The 20156-nt window shown below is 39.6% G+C and overlaps 1 long non-coding RNA gene across 1 annotated transcript; it reads left to right on the plus strand.

Annotated features, from left to right (window-relative positions):
* Positions 1-5482: 5482 nt before the first annotated feature.
* LOC113744054 (uncharacterized) lies at positions 5483-5825 on the plus strand. The gene is made up of 3 exons (XR_003461254.1): positions 5483-5564; positions 5643-5695; positions 5762-5825. It is a non-coding gene; the product is annotated as an uncharacterized LOC113744054 (long non-coding RNA).
* The last annotated feature ends 14331 nt before the right edge of the window (positions 5826-20156 follow it).

The raw sequence follows: 20156 nt of genomic DNA on the forward strand, positions 1-20156 counted from the left end.
GTGTCTGCCGATGATAGCTGTAGGTTATATTAGTGGCTGAATCACCTGCACTGGAGGAGGAGAGAGGCAGGTTAGGTAGGTTGTTGACCGCTTTTTGTTCAGTTTGATTTCTTTGATACATGCCAACAGTGTACACGTTCCTTCCATCTGATGTGCGCATGTAAGCAGAAATCCATCGGTAACGTTGTGTTTTTCATTAAATAATTTGAAACTTACCTGGACTCACCGTGTTTCTCTGAGCATCAGCGCGTCATACTACACATACAGGACCTTATCTCAGCCTCTCTAGCGACTTTAAAAGATTTGGAAAGCCACAATATTCATGGTGGGCAGTGAAAAAAAGTTTTTTAAAAATTCAGACCCTGGCTGAAACCATTAATACACACCAAGTGGGTGTTAAAAATATTTAGTTAACTTAAATAAAAATTAGACTTTACCAAAAAGATAATTAACTGAAACTGTATTGTGCGTTTACAAAACTAACTAACAAACTATTATTACACTATTGTAATGTTTAATGCCACTGTCACAGCCAGGACTTTTATTTTGAAGTACTGTTGAAAGTTAAAGTTAAGTAAAGTTAATTCACGCTGTGTGACTTACCTTTTATTGTGTAATTTATTGATTTATATTTTGTAAAAAATACTTAATTTCTTTGTAAAAGCTCTCCATAGCTGCTGCCGATCACCAAACATCGCGAAAAAACTCTCTGGCGTACAGTGTCCGACATACAGCCAATCACAATGTACTCCCATTTCTAATTGCTATGGCCGTTGCTATGACTAGAGCCAATCACAATGTACTCCCATTCAAGCGTACAGCCAATCGTATCGTGTGACCTAATGAGCAGATGAAGGACCCCGAGCCGATCTGGAAGCCGAGCAGATCTGGTACCTACACCGTGTCTCTTCTCAGGGCCGTTGCCATTTCTGTCGACCATAATGGACCTCCGTCCAGTCACTCATGGTGCTTATATAATAATAATATATTTTTTTAACAAAAAACAGTTCCAATGGAAGGGGAAAAAATCCGGTAAGTACTTAAAAATAAAATGAGAGTCTCTTATTATTAAAGAGAAATGTTTTTATTTGTTTTTTAAAAAGTGAAATAAAATACTCAAACAAGGTGTATAAAAAAAACAAGGTTTCGACCAATAATGGTCTTCTTCAGGCAATTACACACCTATAAAATAACACTCCTCTCTCCTACAGATGTTTACTGTATGAGGATCAAGGAAGAAATGAGCGCTCCCCTCTCCCTTGCAGTATATACCAGACTCCGACCCTTTTGGCCTCCATCTAGTCTCCAGTAAGTTTCCGTAACATATGAAATGCGCCCGTATTACAGAATGTATGGCAAATGCATGTAGTCCATGATACGGAGCGAGCAAACCTATTACGCCCCTGTAAAATCCCTTTGATCCATAATTTCTGACAAAGGTTGCTACACTTGATCTCAGGACCATCCTCACTGTTCACTCACTCAGTATAAAGCATATTTACTGTATCATTTTTTAGCAATTCAGCCTCAAAGTTCATTATTTTGAATTGAAAAAGGCATTATGTTATTTACTCTACTGTAAAATCTCTTTGATCCATAATTTCTGACAAAGGTTGATACACTTTGGCTAATCCTCACTCCAGTCCTGAGATCGAGTGTATCAACCTTTGTCAGAAATTATAGATCAAAGGGATTTTACAGTGGCATAATCAAATATAAAATAAAATACTCAAATTTCCAAACAATTTATATTTCAATTGACTTCAAGTCCTTATTTCATTCATATCTCAATCATTCTTCATAACAAATTTCTCATTTAGTCCAAAAGGACTCATCGTCTGCAGTCTGTTAATCCAAAATTTCTCTTTTTCCTTTCTAAATTCCCCCACTGATTGTTATTCTCAACCCCGTAGACCACATAATTTTCAATCCCATGGTTATTAAAATGTTCATAAAGCACTGTCTTTTTGTTTTGTTTCTTAAAATGATAAGTATGTTGGTAAAAACGCACTATAACAGAATTACCTGTTTCGCTAATGAAGATTTTCTGACACTGTGTATGTTTTAATGTGTGGAACTGGAGTAACAAATGAATTTTGTTGGAGTTCACTGCTCTCAACTCTCTCCTGGAAAACAGAATCACAAAATCAGTGAGCGAAAGCACAAACCACCATCTTTTCCTCACAAGGTCTCTTTATTACAAATTTCCAACATCATGGCATAAAACAATAAACATCCCCTAGTGTAAACATGTTTCAGTTTCCATGTGTTAGTTTAATCTTAAATACATTAATACAGTTGTCTCTGCATTTTTACATGTCAGTGGGAAGCATCCTCCATACACACTTTGACAGAAATAGGCATATCGTTATGAAAATAACCATCACTCATTCTTTCAAGTACAATAACATCCAAAGAATGGATCATGTTTAGCTTTGTCATTTTAGCTTATATAACTATACATTTGTTTTGTTTAACTCAAGAAATCCACCACTACATTTATGTAATACTGTAAATCACAAACCCTCTTTGAGTATTTAAATGACTTTAGAGCCAAAACCATAAAACATAGTACACATAGGGACAACTGCTCAACTTATAATGCATCTCTAAAACACAAACCGGACCGGACATAACTGCTAATGTATAAATAACCTCCCTTTTAGGCATAAACAATCGACTTATCTTCCTTTACCATTAACCATCAGTCATAACATGTCAGGATATCTCAAAAACTGAAATATAAACACGCCAGGGAGGTAGAAGGGTGGTGGCATCAGGATTAAGGTTTGGTGTGTCATTCTGACATTCAAACACTTTTTTCATCATGTTGACCTTCAAACCATCGCTTTCCCCCTCAGTCAGGGCACAGGAAGGACGTTTTAAATTCACATCTGGAGGGATCTCCGTAATTCTTTCTAAAATTACCGTACATGATTTATTTAAAACTACATTTGAATATTTAATTGTGTCAACCATATTAACTGTTGCTGTATTCATCATTTGTAACGGAGCGGAAAGGTCAGATACACTGGAGTCCAGTTGTGATTGTAAATTTGGAAGATCATCGCCCTTATGATGGATCAGAGGGTTAGGTTTAGGACAACAGGTAAGTAACTGGTTAGGGTTAGGGAAAGGTAAGGTTTAGGTTTATGGTTAAACAAACGGTAAGTATGAAGTTCAGTAAATGTACATTAATTGTATTTAATATTTAGGCCAAATGTTTTTTTTTATCCCCAATTGAAATATCCACTGCCTTTCCCTCTTTTTTCTCTCCCAATCTGACCAATTGACATTCCTCTGCAGTCCCGCCATTCTCATTGACAGTAAACCATGTTGTAAAAAATGTTTAACAATAAGTGTATAAGTTTCTTTTTTGTTTCTGATGTTATTACCTGTGTTGGGCCATACATATCGACAATGAATTTCTTGTTTCACTCACATACTGACATGACAAATTGTACAAAAGATGACATAAACACAATTCTTCGACCTTGGGCTAAATCCTTGTAAAATCCTATGTAATGTATTGTTCCTATTATTTTTTTAGAAATTTTAATCTGGAAAACTGAGACTCCAACATCAATGTTTTTTTCCCTCATTAATGATGGCAACTTAGTTTGGACCAAAATGTCTCTTAAGATTCCTATTTCTACTGTAAGGAGGTCACACTCAAACTAGGAAAAACATTTAAAAGATCTCTGTGTCCCAATATCTCCTCAAAGTTGGATTTAAACTTATAATTTAAAATCCTTCCAACTAAGGAGAACATAGTCACAAGAGGGATCGAATTCCCCCATCCCTTTCTTTTCTGTCCTGAAATGTCTTATAACAATTTCTCAAGAAGGATCTAGAATACCCTCTCTGTCTTAAAGATTTAAATAATGTTTGGACTGCTTCAGAAAAATCCTCCTCCCTAGTGCAAATGCGCTTAAATCTAAGAATTTGTGATTTTACTATGCCTTTGAATGTATGTTTTGGGTGAAAACTATTTTTATGAAGCAGTGCATGTGTGTCAGTGGATTGATCGGCTCACCTGCTCACCCCTGTGTCCCCAGCGTTTCTGTTAAGATGTATCTTTATACAGTCTATGGTGAGAGCAGAACATTAAAATCACTGCTCCTCCCTGTGGAGCCAGTCACGGAACCACTATGGAAACACAGGAACTTTTGAGTTGCTACATCTGTAAGGAGGATAATTTTAAATTCTATTCTAGATTTAACAGGTAGCCAATACAAAGACGCCAATATGGGAGAGATGTGATCTCTGATCTTGTTCCTGTCAGAACACGTCCAGCAGCATTCTGAATTAACTGCAAAGTCCTAAGAGACTTATTGGAGCAGCCTGATAACAAAGGGTTACAATAGTCTAGCCTAGAAGTAACAAATGCGTGGACTAGTTTTTCTGCATCCACTTAAGACATGATGTGTCTGACTTTGCTGATGTTACGTAAGTGGAAGAATGCAGTCCTCGAAAAAAAATTTTATGTGGACGTTAGTGGACAAATCCTAATCAAAAACAACTCCAAGATTCTTTACAGTGGAGCTGGAGGCCAGGGTGATCCCATCTAAAGTAACTAAGTCTCTAGAAAGAGTTTCTGAGGGTTTTTGGGTCCAATTACAAGAACTTCAGTTTTGTCTGAATTTAACATAAAAAAATTGTAGGCCATCCAACTTTTTATATCCTTAAGGCATGCTTGGAGTTTAATTAATTGATTAGTTTCATCAGGCTTGATCGATAAATATAATTAGGTGTCATCGGCAACAATATAATATAATTTATAACAATAAAACTTGATTCCTGAGTGATTCCTAATGATGTTCCCTAAAGGAAGCATATATAAACTGAATAGAAGTGGTCCTAGTACAGAACCTTGTGGGACTCCATGACAAACTTTGGTATGCATGGAGGATTCATCATTGACGTGAACAAACTGTGATCGATCTAAGAAATACGACTTAAACCAGCTTAGGGCGGTTCCTTTGATGCCAATTTGATGTTCCAGTCTCTGTAAAAGAATTTGATGGTCAATGGTGTCAAATGCAGCACTAAGATCTAACAGGACAAGTACAGAGATGAGTCCTTTGTCTGATGCCATTAGGAGGTCATTTGTAACTTTGACTAATGCGGTCTCTGTGCTATGATGCACTCTAAATCCTGACTGAAAATCCTCAAATAGACTTGTTATGGAGAAAGTCACACAGCTGATTAGCTACAGCTAAAAATGTACTCACATCAGTCTTCCACATAAAGGTAACTCTGACGCAAGATGCTTTGTCAGTTGCTCCTGTCAGTGCACTCTGACACGAAATGCTGTGTCAGTTGCTCCTGTCAATCACAAGTTGTTCTTCTAGCTTGTTTTTTTTTTTGCAGGCTAGATACTGCTGTTCTTGTCTTGTTTTCCCCTCGCTCTATCTGTTGACTGTTGCTATGGTTTCCCTTCCTCACTTCCGCCAGTCATTGAGGTGAGCCGGTATAAAAATGGTAGTCCGTGCACCGGGTCTTCCTCTGCGGTCCCACCGTCACCCGTGTTACTTCCGGGTCAGAGGTCGTGTGCCTGACAGGTATGGCCTCTCGCTGCTTCACCTCGCTCGTCGTTTTGTTTGTTCTTATACTTAAGGTATTTGTAATTGTGGTTGTAGGTTTGTGTGCCGCTCTGTGCTCCCTGTGTGTGCTGCTGTGATCGTTGGCCGTGGTAAGTGTTGTTTCTCTCGGCGTTGTGCTTGGTGCTTCTAGGTGGCTAATGCTGGTCTGGTCACAGGTGAATGCTGGCGGCTGCCTGGAGTCCAATCCTTCCTCCTTGTGAGTGTGTGTGTTCTGAGAAGGTATGTCCATTGTTACATGTCACTGCATCAATCTTAGTGCATCTAGCACATGCTAATAGTGTTTTCCTTTTGACTAGGTGTTGTAACCACCTCATTTTGCTGCTGCTTTGTTTGGTGTTATTTTGTGCTGCTTTCACTGTATTGCCGTTTATCTGTTGCTGCCCACGGCGTTCTTCTGCGGCTGTCAGCGGCTTCACAGCTTCCAAGATATACACTGTGCACTGTGCACTCCCTGAACACGCCACTGAGTGGCAGACACATAATGTTCATGAAATGTTATTATCTAATAATTTACTAAGCGTTGTTTTGTTGCATTGGTTCATAAAAAAGGAAAATGAAAGAAGATGAAGATGACTTAAAATGAAGCTCTTGTCAGCTTGTCTAACAGTCTAAAACCTGTTTGATGTCAAAGCTGTCAATTAAACATACACTGGCCTGCTTGCTTAGACGCTTAGAGGCTAAAGGGCCATATGCTTCAAACATATGCTAGTATGATCAGTGAACAGCATCCTCCTCCCCTCAAACCTTTCTGATGCCAAATTTGGGAGGAGCTGACAATTTTTATACATTGCCAAAACACACACAGAAACAGTCATGCAAACTTTACATACTGATTGGTTATGTGTGTATGGCAATGTCAAAGCCGGCAGGGCTTGATCTATCAAGCTCTACATTTCACAACTTCCGTTAATTTGTACATGAACAACTGAGACTGTAAGACTGTTGTCCAGAGTTTGTCAACCTTAGAGTCAGACCACATGTACTAAAGGAGTGTTACTAGAACTAGAGAAACAGATTTCCATTAAAAATCACATACACACCTAAATATGTTATTTATCATCTTGTCAGGTTGGGATTGTCTCTGATAAAAGGAGGCACTATCACAGGATAAAACTTCAAATCAAGCTTGTTATTACAAACATATCAATAAGTCAAAGGCTCTTTAGCTGCACAGTTAAGAATCCTCCCTCTGCCCCTTAAAGTTAGCAGATTTCAAAACATCCAGGAGGACAGGTTGTGTGAATTATGGCAGTTTGGAAGTTTAGAATGAATTGTGCAAAATCCAGAAATGGTTTCGTGTGACGATGATGGAATTAAATGGTTGTTTCATTTTAATGGGTAGTGATAGGTAATAGGGAAAGCTACATTTCTTTCTCAAGCTTGGAAAACAAGTCAGGATGGTTTATTTAGTTTGATTTATAATTTATGCTATTTTGGTTTCTGGTCTATTTTTTAAATAATGGTGTCTTGTTGGTCTGTGAGGACATGAAGATATTTGGATGTGAGAGAAGAGGATGCAGAGGACAGGGTTAGATGGAGGCAACTGATTCGCTGTGGCGACCCCTGCAGGGAAAAGCCGAAAGGAGAAGAAGAATGAATGAAACTGTAAAAAAAAAAGACATCCAGATAACTGAATCATGTCTAAGCACAATTTTCAGGCTTTTTTAGTCCTGTCATTGTTTTTCACACACAAGGGCCAATTCAACAATGTAATATAATCCTGCAAGACATACTCTTCATAATAATAGATGGAAATTATTTTATCTGTAGCAAAAAAAGAGAAGAAAAAAATGGAAAGAAATGATGGCCAGTGCACTGTGAAGGGAACCCTCCTTATGTACAACCTGATGCCTGCTTCCTACAATTGACCCAGCACTACCTGTCACATCCCATAATGTCTGATCAATTACCCCTGCTACAGTCCCTGACGAGAGAGTTGGTCTGTGAAAACATTTCATCTGAGAAATCGGCAATGCAATCAAAATGCACAGAAAAGTCTACATACTTGGATACAGATGAAAAAAAACATAATGCATACTGCATACATAACCATTCACACATCATTTAATATAAACTGAATGGGTTTAGTAATTAATGCATGAATGAGGATGAAGGCTGAAATACAGTTTATTTTTCAGTGAGTCAAGCAAGCTGGCCTCTCAACTTTGGATAAGAAGATGATTCCAGAGAAGATGAGCTTGTTATTGAAAACTCTGCCACACAGAGATCTTTTATTTATTTTTGGAACCATCAGGAGACATCAGGAGGTATTTTGTGAATATAGAGCCCTAAAACATGTACGAAGACTGAGTGAGGACATGATAAATGGGATGGCCTGTGTAATATCTCACAAAGAGCTGGTGACCTATTTCATGAAAAGGGTTATTAATATGACCAAAAATCTGAATGCGTTACTCACACAGGCTCTGATGCTGTCCTTCAAACATGGCTTGCTGTTGTGGTGGTAAGGTGTGATGCTTGTGTATAACCACATTAAAATCATAGTGCTGGGGATGTTGTGTCATGCATCTCCTCCAGCACTAGAATCCATAAATACGTGTATGACATCTAATCTTTTATAAATGTTAAAAATAATGATCCATGTTTAACATGTTTAAATGTAGCCCTACCAAACCAGTTAGTCTAGTGCTGCCTAACTCACATTTTTGTGGAACCCATCTATGGGCAGATATGAAACTCATTACTCAAACCACTACCTATACTTAAGGTACCTGTGGGGTTTTTGGTCACTGATAAACAATGATTTTATGAGCAGGTAATCATTTTCTTTCTATCTCATGCACAGATGGAGGTGCATATGCACGAGCATGCAGCATATACTCACTGCGTCATGCAATTACTCTGATTGATAATTGGAGGCAGTAACTTGTAAAGAAACACAGCAGTCTGGTTTATTCTTTACCTGGAATGCTGGGTTGTTGTTTTTTGCCTTTTCAAACAAAAAAACATATTGACTCTGCAGTATTTTATAAGTGTATACAATTGTATTTAACATTTATGCCTCAGGTATTTATTATGTGAATGCAGCAAGCAGATTATAATCTTCCAAACCCCCTACAATTCGGAAGTTCAGAGGTTTTTCAAAATATGAAAAACATTTCCACGTCTTTTTTCAAATTACCAAAATCGACAGAGACATTCTTTGAATACTAGATCAGACATGCTGGAAACAAACCAATAACAGATTAGCTACCAAGTGTCAACCTCTGTCACTGTGAAATGAAGCCAACACATGTCAAGTGCCAAAAACTGCCTCAGTTCCTCAAACGTCCACTTGAGGCTGGTTCCAGAAGTGAGTCAGTCCCCATGGTAAGTCAGTCCCCCCCCCCCCGAGGCGAACATTTTCTCGTGCGCCCGAACAGCCGCCCGTGTGACCCTGGATGCGCCGTGCGCCCCCATCGGTCTGTCCGACGCCCCCCTCTGCCTTGTCAACACCCCGCTCCCGGGGCACCCGCTCCGCTAACTTAATGAGCGGTATCGAAAATGACCGTTTTTTTGCTTTTTCGGGCGTTCATGCGCCCCCCACGGAGAATGCGCCCTGGGCGGCCGCCCACATTGCCCATAGCTAGGACCGGCCCTGGGTGTGAGAGAAGAGGATGCAGAAGACAGGGTTAGATGGAGGCAACTGATTCGCTGTGGCGACCCCTGCAGGGAAAAGCCGAAAAGAGAAGAAGAATGAATGAATGAAACTGTAAAAAAAATAAGACATCCAGATAACTGAATCATGTCTAAGCTAACACATTTCAGGCTTGTTTAGTCCTGTCATCGTTTTTCACACACAAGGGCCAATTCAGCAATTTAATATAATCCTGCAAGACATACTCTTCATAATAATAGATGGAAATTATTTTATCTGTAACAAGAAAAGAGAAGAAGAAAATGGAAAGAAATGATGGCCAGTGCACTGTGAAGGGAACCCTCCTTATGTACAACCTGATGCCTGCTCCCTACAATTGACCCAGCACTACCTGTCACATCCCATAATGTCAGATCAATTACCCCTGCTACAGTCCCTGACGAGAGAGTGGTGGTAGTTGAGAGTGTGTGTGTGCGCGTGTGTATAGTTATAAGTAGCACAGGCCACATCTGGCTGCCTATTTCCCCTGGGTACTGTCCTGTTGTCGCACATGAGGCCAGTGACCAGAATAGACACCCCAACCCCTGCCTTGTTTATTCTGCCTTGACTGTCAGGGCGGCCGTTCCCCAAACCCAATCACAAAGTGTGTTATTGAAGCAGAGCAATCCCTGCAGGAGCAATTACATGGCCACTCCTGTTTAATTTCATACGGTCAGAGCAGTTTCAGCTGCTACACTGTGTGACTGGAAGCCAGCAGTCCATGGGTTTCCTACTGGTAACACCACAGCTTGACAAGACCAGGGGCAAACAGGAAAAGAATCAGTGTCTCATGAACCTTGATTTGCTGCAAGTCAGTAGATGTTTTTGTTAAGATTTGTGTACAATCCTTTTTCTTGATTCTGCCCATTGTGGCCTATGATTTTCTATTCCTAGCAGAAAACTTGAAAAATGCCACATCCAGATATGGGTCATGGACTATACAGTATATGATCTCATTAAGATTAGAAAGATGGAAGTGTGCTTCAGAGAGGCCTCACAAATGTCCCTTGCCTATGTCTGTTTTCTTAGCAAAAAGTCAAGCAAACTCTCTGTGGGCATGATCTGACAAGGTTGTACAATGTCACTTTTTCCATTTGTGGCAGAATCTCAAGTTGCAGTTGAGGGATGCCAAGTGTCAGGTTTGGAAACCTTAGAGTTGGCTCTCTGCTTAGATAATAGTGACATATAGTTCTGCTGGCTTCAGACAACAACCTTGGGCATGCATTGACACTGAGTTTGAAGCCGAGTGTACAGTAAGAATCAGTACTTCCTAGTCTGAGGCTATGGTACATGGATTTCTTGTTTTAATTTGAGTGTAAGTTACTGCTCCAAGAGATGTTGTTTAAGTATTTCAGGGTCTTGTTGACGGGTGAGGGTAACATGGACAGACTGGTATAAAGCCAGCATAACTACTGACACTGCACTAAATGTTGTGTGGGACATCTAGGATAACTTGCTACCAGAAAATGTGTCAGAAAATGGATGGAAGGATGAAAAGACAAGTTCCAACTTCAATTACAATAAAACTTCCCTCAGTGTTACTGGTGTGACTTGTTGTGTAGTATGTCGAGTTGTATGTAGTGTAGCAGAAAGCTTTCTACTCATTCTCAGAATATCCAAACAGCATTTCCACAATCCCACCAGGGGAAAACAATAAGGCCTCTGAGACTCCGGGTCTCTATGACTCCAGGTCTCTATGACTCCAGGTCTCTGAGACTCCAGGTCTCTATGACTCCAGGTCTCTATGACTCCAGGTCTCTGAGACTCCAGGTCTCTCTGACTCCAGGTCTCTGAGACTCCAGGTCTCTATGACTTCAGGTCTCTCTGACTCCAGGTCTCTCTGACTCCGGGTCTCTCTGACTCTGGGTCTCTGTGACTCCGGGTCTCTATGGCTTTAGGTCTCTGAGACTCCAGGTCTCTGTGACTCCAAGTCTCTGTGACTCCAAGTCTCTGTGACTCCAGGTCTCTGTGACTCCAGGTCTCTATGACTCCAGGTCTCTGAGACTCCAGGTCTCTCTGACTCCAGGTCTCGCTGACTCCCTGTCTCTATCCGACCACATTTCCCTGCTTCTCCTGCTTACTTACTCTGAGCTGATGAAAAGGGTCAAACCATCAAGCATCAGGTGTGGACAAATGGACAGATGGAGCTACAGTAACTCTACAGGACTGTTTTACATGAACATGTTCCACTCTGGAGAACCATATCAGTCTTGAGAAATACAGTGACACCATGACAAAGACAGCATTGAATGGAGAGGTAAAGGCCCCATCCAGAGCCAAAGCTGCCTTTTGAAAACCATAGAACACCAGAGCGAGACTGAAAGCTGGAATTAAGGAGGCAAAGTCAGGAGAAACTGGCGAGCAATCAGTGACCCACTGAACACCCCAATAATGTGAGACAGGTGATCCAGAGTGTTACAAGCTACAAAAGCAGGAGCAGGATCTGGTGCATAGAGAACGACATATTACTTAACAAAAACAAGGACTACCTGCCATGGACATCAGCATCACCCTGGTAATGAAAAAACAAAAACCCCATATCAACTTCATACACACACACACACACACACACACTCTCTCTCTCTCTCTCTCTCTCTCTCTCTCTCTCTCATCTGTACCCTCAGGGCCTTCTGGAAGAGCCACCTTCAGTTTCCATGTCTTCTTCTTCATCCACTTCTTCTGACTATTAAATTATTGTACTGGTACATAGATTACTATTTAACTTGTATCATAATCCCATTGTTGGATTAGAAACACTGTACATCTCATGTATTACATTTCCATTAACTTTTCTGCTTTCTCTTTCACCCCTGGCTGTCTGTTGGCAGCTTCTGATGGCCAGAGATTCTGTGTTCATGAAGATATTAGACTCATAAAACAAGACAAAGGCAGTGGACCTGGACTATTTGCTGGCTGACCCGTGTCTTCAGTCCTATGCCTTTTATATTCCACAGAAATGGAAATGGAAAAAGTGTCAAAAGAGGACACTGAGACAGTGTAGGTAAGGTTGAGTGAGATAAAAAAGTGGACATTTTTCTTCACTTCATACCTCCAGAGACTGATGTCAGGTCATTAGATCATAAGATGGAGCTAATAGGAGAAGTGACACAGAATAGTCTTTAAGGTCTTAGGTCACATCTTTTTGTTTGTACAATTATCTAATATCTAGACTTTTCCTGATGATTAAATCATTAACTTAGTCAAAGCAGCCAAGTATATTTATATTAATTTGATTGTATTTCGGAAGTAGGAATACAGTCAGAAAGAAAGTTCACCCCCCTCACAGTTGTCATGGACGGGGAAACTAGCCATAAAGTTCTGTGTAATTGACCGCTTGATTGACAGGTACGTGCCGTTACAGATGGCTTATTTGAGCACCCAGGTGTCATTCGGCCCGCCTCAGGTCCACTGATGATGCACGTCTTTGCTGGTAGATCAGACAGGAGGCTGAAGAAGCAGTACATCCAACATGGCGGCGGCCAACGGTGCAAGTGCACATTTCCGGCTTCAAAACAGCACTTCTGAAATCTACGTGTGATGTCACTCAGGCTCTGTGTATTCTTTATACTGTCATTGTGTTTAGCTCAATAACAAAACTTGATAAGACACTTTCTTTATTTTTATTTCAACTTTATTTATTTATATAGCACCTTTCATACAGAATTGTAGCCCAAAGTGCTTCACAGAGCAGAGTAAAAACAATAATAGACAACAGAGCAGTTGCATGAAAAACTAGAAATTCAAAGAAAAGTAAAAACATAAAACTACAACAATGAAACAAATAAGAAAAGAATGGGATAAAAAGCATAATTTAAGAACAGTTGCAGTAAAAGTTGATAAGACCTGTGCAGTAAATAAGAACCAGAGATAAAAGTAACAAGGAGTGATCAGGACATAAAAACTCAGCAGTGAACGGCCAGGCACCTTAGGTAAAAGCCAGGCTAAAGAAGTAGGACAGCATATTCTTGTGCCATCTACCCTTTCAATAGCAACTAATCAGCTGTAGTCAGACACTGGCCATTTCAAAATGCCATTATGGTCAAATAAACTGCACTTTCAATGTGACTTCATAAACTGTTATAATGATCTTTATTACACACCTACCAATAAATAATTTTAGTTTTCATTTGACAGTGTAAAATTAATATATGATGTATTACATATATTCATTTTACATTGCGGTGTAATGGTTTGTTTTTAAGTTTTTTACATAAAATGTCATTTGGGTAATGACTGGGAATTTCCCATCAACCAGAGATGCATGAATTGAGTAGACCAGATCAGAGTAGATTGAGTTCACAGAGCGACATCTCTTACTTAGGATCAAAAGGAGACACAGATGCTGAGAAAAATCTGAAAATGAATTTAGAATTAGTGGAGATCTCTTTTTAAACTTAAAAAGTTGAAATTTTGCACATCTTATTGCTCTAGAGAAGCAATGAGAAAGCGGGGAAATGAGCTATAATCTCATTTTGGTTCATACATTGATCTCATAGTTGTCTTGGGGAAATAAATTATTGAGATTTCATCTCTGATTTCGGCATCTTGTGTTCATTAGGTTAGTAGTAGATTAGATCATATTTTATATAACATGGGCCGGCAACCCGCGGCTCCAGAGCCGCATGTGGCTCTTTGATCCCTCTGATCTGGCTCCCTGTGATTTTAATTTAATAGTCATCAATTATCACATTGATCTGGAGATGGAGCTGGCCGACATCGCAGATAAGGACATATGGGTGTCCAAGTTCAAGTGCTTGACAGATGATCTTGAAGATGTAGCCCGTCAGAAGGCCTCTCTCGCACAGAACCACAAGTGGCGTGAAATCGAAAACCTCCCCAAACCGGACAAGCTTGTGTTCGATACTTGGAATACTATCCCTGACGTTTACGTGAACATGAAGAAGTATGCACTTGTTGTCCTGTCCGTCTTTGGGTCCACATATGTATGTGAGCAGTTGTTCTCGAACATGAACTTTATTAAAAGCAAACATCGCGCACGCCTCACAGATGACATCTTACGATCCTGTGTGAATATGAAGGTGGCGGCATACAGTCCTGACCTGCAGACGCTGTGCGCTGAGGCTCAGGAGCAGGAATCACATTAACTAAGTATGATAAATATTTTAAATGCCTATTATTTTGCATATTTATATTTCTTAATTGTTCAGTGAAATAGTCCTTTTATTATTCAGTTTGACAGCCAACTGCACGCTCCAGTAAAAGGATAACGGCACACAGAAAGAAGACGGCATTTTTTTCGTTTGCTGCCAGTGGATAATTTAAGTTTGACGGTTTTTCATAAATACAGGACTCAAATAGACATTAAGTAGTTAACTTGAACTTTAGGCCTACTAAGGCTGACCGTTTTTTTTGTTGTTGTTGTTGCTCAGAATGTTTTTGTTTCATGCAGAAATGTTGCCTAATTTCGTTTTCTCTCTCTGCAGTCCTTCATTAAATGTAATAATAAAAAAAAACGTTGCATGCCGTGACATTTTAAATGTCAAAAGGGTTCTGCGGCTCCCGGTGCTTTCTTTACAGTGAGAAACGGGTCCAAATGGCTCTTGTGGTAAAGGTTGCCGACCCCTGGTATATAACATAACTTCTTCTATGCTGAACTCCAAATCCTTCAACCTAGTAGCCGTTGATGTGGTAACTTTGGTTGTAATTATTAATTTACTTATTATCAGAATTCCATATTAACAATGTAGTGTATTTTATGAGACTAAAATCATTTCCCTTCTTTAAGAGTGGGGCCCTGAGGTACTAACTGAGTTATTTTGCAAATAAACTGATCATACATAGATACATTCTGTCTTTAATAGTGTCATCAACTCTTATGCAGTCTTCCAACATTCCCAATCTTTGCAAACACAATCTCAGTTTTAATCGCTGGGAAATCAAAGACTTAAATCCAAACTTATTTACCATTACTATCTATCAAACCAAATCTACCATGTATTAAATGTATCCACTTTCAACTCTGTATGGCAAACTAAAGTGCTGACTCACTGTTTCAAAAGATAATAACATGTACATTACTGTGTAGAAAATAAATGATGAAGGGTTGGACTTATTTTCAGTGATGTCACTTTGTTTCAAATTCTTAGAAATTACACAGTAAATTTTGCTGTGTCAAAGTTCATTGACTCCTCATTTAATAGAATGCCCCCTAGTGTTGGTGAAAATTTGCAGAGTTATACGACGTCATGTTGATTTGACTCTGGAAAGCCCCCCCACCTCGTCCTCCTTGGGAAAAGGGAAAGATCTTTCTGGAGGCCATTTTCTCCCCGTCGAACGGCTGCGGTAAGTTTCTTATTTTCACATACTAACCCAATTTTATTTTGGCATTTCAACAGAAATGTCGTTTTAGAAGACATTGTGTTGTTGGCCTTAACATCAAATTAAAGACGGCTAACGTTACCGAGTGAATACCTAGCTTAAAATGCGTGTGTGTCCAACTTGACCATGCCCGCAAAGGTAATAAACTTAGCAATATGATGAAAAGATAGTTTTGTTTTAATAAACATGACTTAATTTCAGTTGAAAATTGCCGTGGGTTGAGAAAAATATAACGTTATAACGTTAACCCACAGTGACTGTTCAAATCAACATTTGAGCATGTGCATGTGAAATCATAAACGTTGTCTGTTCGATCTGTTACAGTGGGACGTGAGTCCCAGGCCAAGCTTTTATGTTGTGATTTGACTAGTTCATAAGTTCACGTGATTAAACATAAGTAGAACTGATCCCTGCTTGTCATTTGCAAAGAGTTTTTTGTCAGTCGATGTAAGGTTCTAAGGGCAGAAGATGTTATGATGCCATGTAAAGCCCTTTGAAACAAACTGTAAAAACAAGCTAAATCAAATAAACTTGCCTTGCATAGCAGATCACTTGCCTGCTGTTTGGTGGCCTGACGCAAACAACTCATCTTATTTTCAAATTTAACGTTAATCATAAAAGTTGGTCTTGTTGGCTACTCTGTTGAAAACCATGCACTTGCTGTTATATTTGTGTTTTTGTTATAATAAGCATACTTATTCTCTGCAGGAACCATGTTGATTGAGGCCAGGCTTGGAGATGTCCAAAAATTTGTGCGAGTAACAGAGCTGCATCTGGAGGAGTTTTTGATTGCAGGTAAGAAATTGTCATTGGAATTAGGTTTTCCACAAGAAGCTTTAAGGTGCTAAGAGTAACTGTAATGGTAACTTTTGAGTACAAATGTTATGTTAGCATCTCGCATTGAATTACTGTGAATGCATGCTTTGCTTAAAACATAGTGATGAGTAGTTTTATTTCACACTAATTTATTGATGTTTTTTTCAAAAGTAATGTTCAAGATTCATTGGATGTTTGTGAGAATTAGACCAACATGAACTAGGGATGCACACGATTATCTGTTTAACCGTTAACCAATAACAAGAACTTTGACCGATTAATACTATCGGTTAATTTTTTTATGTCGTCAACTCATATGGGGGTGTGTCAACATGTGCAGACTTCCACGTGCCTTCAGTCATATTTCCCAGCAAAAAGTTACACAGGAGGACTCACAGTAGCCTATGTGCCATGCGGTCTCTGTGAAGGAAGATCAGCCAACAAATCACTTCCAGCTCCACAGAGGAGCCTCAATCTGCTGTTCCTCTCTTCAGCCTGGTGTTTGGCTGCACTTGGTATAAAAACAGTTCAACACTGGACGATCTAATCTCCATATGAGCATGATCAGCTGAGGCAGAGCACAATGGATGTGGTGCTGATCAGCAGTTGCAGCGTACTGTCGCATGTGTGTTAAACGGCAAAAAAAAGTGATCACCCCCGCAAGCATTGTAATCTTGTCAGTTTACGGTTAATAATTGGTTAACGATCATCCTTCATTGGTCAGAAAACAAATCAAAATGTGCATCTCTAACATGAACTCATAAGTCTGGTTTACACAAGCATTTGTTTTTTCCTCTAGCATTTGCAAAGTTTGGAGTGCCAGCTGTGACAGAAGGTGTGAAAGTTGTTGACAGTACAGAGACTGAGTTGGATGATGACGTATTCGAGAATGTTGTTAAGGATCCTTCAGTGGGAGTGCTAATCATCAAATATGTCACTGGTTTGTCTCAGTTACAGTTGTAATTTATTGTACAGTATTTAATGGACATACTAGTTAATGTTTTTCCTTTCATCTGCTTCTTCTATCGTGTTCAGAAGAATCTTTCATCATGGTACCATCTCCTGAGCAGTCGAAACTACCTAAACTACTAAAGATACAGACATCCTTTCAGAGAGCACAACAGGAATTATTTTTAAGGTCACCAAGGCTGTAAAAAAGAATATAGTGTCATTTTTAAGGGAGTACGAGGAGTTTTGAAAAGTGAAGTGTTTTCACACTACGTTTCAGTGAAATTCTTGGACCGGCGCAAGACGGGTGAAAGCATTTGCATCAAGAACAAAAGTCAGAGATTTTAAGACGGATCAGATACCGTTGTAGTTCCGAGGAACTAGGAGATGCTGGGCTAGTCAACCACTAAATAATAACAAATTAACTATAAAGACAAATGATGTATTTATCGAAAATGGATCCATTAAAAAGTGTGGGTAACGTAGATTCATCCACATTAATATAAGATAATATAAGATTTTTTTATTTATTTTTTTTACCAAATAGAAACTCCTCAGAGTCTATTTAAAGACCATTTCTTTTTGACCATTTGTCTACTTATTAATGTGATGTATTCTCAACTTGCTAAATTGTTTTGCTTTTTGCCTGAAGTTGGTGGAATCCATTCTTACCAAGAAAACTGGTGGGGAACGCATAATAAATGAATACAATCAAAGCAAGTCCCTGACAGATGAAACCAGGAGGAAAATGGTGAACATACTGGCAGCTGACATGACGGAAAAGAATGAGTAATTTGTAAATAGATTTTAGTTTACTCACTGTACCTTTAACATAAAATTCAAAACTTTGTTAAATCCAGTGCATATAAGAAATCTTTACCATTTTATGTCTTGCAGTACATCATCACCCAGACAGGTGAAAGAAAAGTATGCCAGAGAAATTGTGAGCTTATTCCCCTACCTCAGTGCTCTGTTCTCCAGGACTGGTTATGTAAGTCACACACTAATGGCTGTGATAATGTTAAATGCGATATTGAAACACTTTGATTTGTACTAGAGCATATTTTTAGAAGGTAATAAATAAGTGATATAACAGAGCACAATGGATGTGGTGCTGATCAGCTGCTGGAGCGCAGTCGCATGTGTGTTAAACAGCAAAAAAAAAGTGATCGCCCCCGCAAGCATTTTAACCTGTAGACTGCACTGCTCTGCACACACCTAGCCTTCCCCGTCTCACCTCCACTAGTAACCATTATTGCCCTGTCCTGGGATTGTGATGTGTCAACCCCAGTGTTACGTCCAGGTAAAGGGGTATGAAAGGAAGTAACATAAAACCAGATTGTAAAGGTTATTAAACAAAAGTATTTTATTAAATGAAAGTTTTAAGATTGTTTTAACAAAAGGAGGTGAGGCAAAAGGGAACAAAGGGCGAGCAAGTGCTGATTAAACGAACAAACAAATATAACAAAAAGAGAACTCTAAACAGAGCCTATTATATCTAAGTAGCAAACAAAAAGAGAAAGAAAAACCTCACTAACTAAGCTACTTTCTAATAACAAAAACCACATCAAAAACAGCACTTCTATACGAATGAGGCTAACAGAAATATTCTATGTGTCATCAGTAGATATAAGCTAAACTAAACCCTGCCCAGTCCCAATAACCAAACACAAAACCTCCTGTTACCAAACACAAAATACGAACAAACGAGTATCCTCAGATACGTCAAAACACAACCAAACGAGTATCATTAAGATACATACAACCGAGGCGAGCTCACAAACACACAATAACGAGTGAAGCCGCCACGATGCTCGGGCGGCTGCGGTTTAAATGCCGGTGATGCTGCTGCGGGGGCGCTGTCATTGGCGGCACGGGATTGATGCCGCACCAATCCTGGCCCTGCAGCTGACGAAATGTTGTCCCCGCCTCCTCCAGTTTGGGGCCAACCAGAGACCGGGAACCACACACCTGTATTTATCTATGGCGCCTTATATATTGTTCCATATTGCCATTTTATGCAGACTTAAGGTCAGTGTTCTCAAGTGGTGGTGGTGTTAGGCTGACCAAAATTTTACTGTTTTTTTTATTATTAATAATAATAATAATAATAATAATAATAATACATTTTATTTAAAAGCGCTTTTCAAGGTACTCAAAGACACTTTACAAAGAAGAACATCAAATCATCAAAACAATATAAGAGTGCACTAAAAACACATTAGACATTAAACATTAAAAGCAATTTTAAAAAGGTGTGTTTTTGTCAGAGATTTGAAGTTGGGCAAGTCAGTACAGTCACGGATGTGTTTGGGGAGAGAGTTCCAGAGGGAGGGGGCAGCTGCAGAGAAGGTTCTGTCGCCCCAGATTCAGTGTTTGGTCCTGAGTGCTGGAGTCAGAAGGTTTGCATCAGATGAACGGAGGCTGCAGGATGGATTGTGGCGATGGAGCAAGTCAGTGAGGTACAGTAGTAGCAACTCAAAAGTTCCCGTTCAAGCTGAACGCCAGCTGAATGGCAGCCGTCTTCCAGCTGACTTCCAGCCGGCTGCCTGCTGAGTTCCGTGACCGGAGTGACCCCCCTCCTTCTCCTGGGTGTGTCTATTTTTTACTGTAACTCCACCCATTTATGTAATTACAGGGTATGACCAGGAGATGGCGCTTCTCTCGCAGAACTTTTTTACAGTTCTAACTGGAGATGACGTAGCTTACACACCTCATTAGCATTGTTACGGCTGCCGCCGTTTCGCCCCACGTATGTGTGTATCTAGTGTTTTCCCAATAGGTAAATGCAGGTGTGCAGTTGCCGGTCT

Source organism: Larimichthys crocea, chromosome XX (genome assembly GCF_000972845.2).
Source record: "Larimichthys crocea isolate SSNF chromosome XX, L_crocea_2.0, whole genome shotgun sequence".
NCBI lineage: Eukaryota > Metazoa > Chordata > Actinopteri > Sciaenidae > Larimichthys > Larimichthys crocea.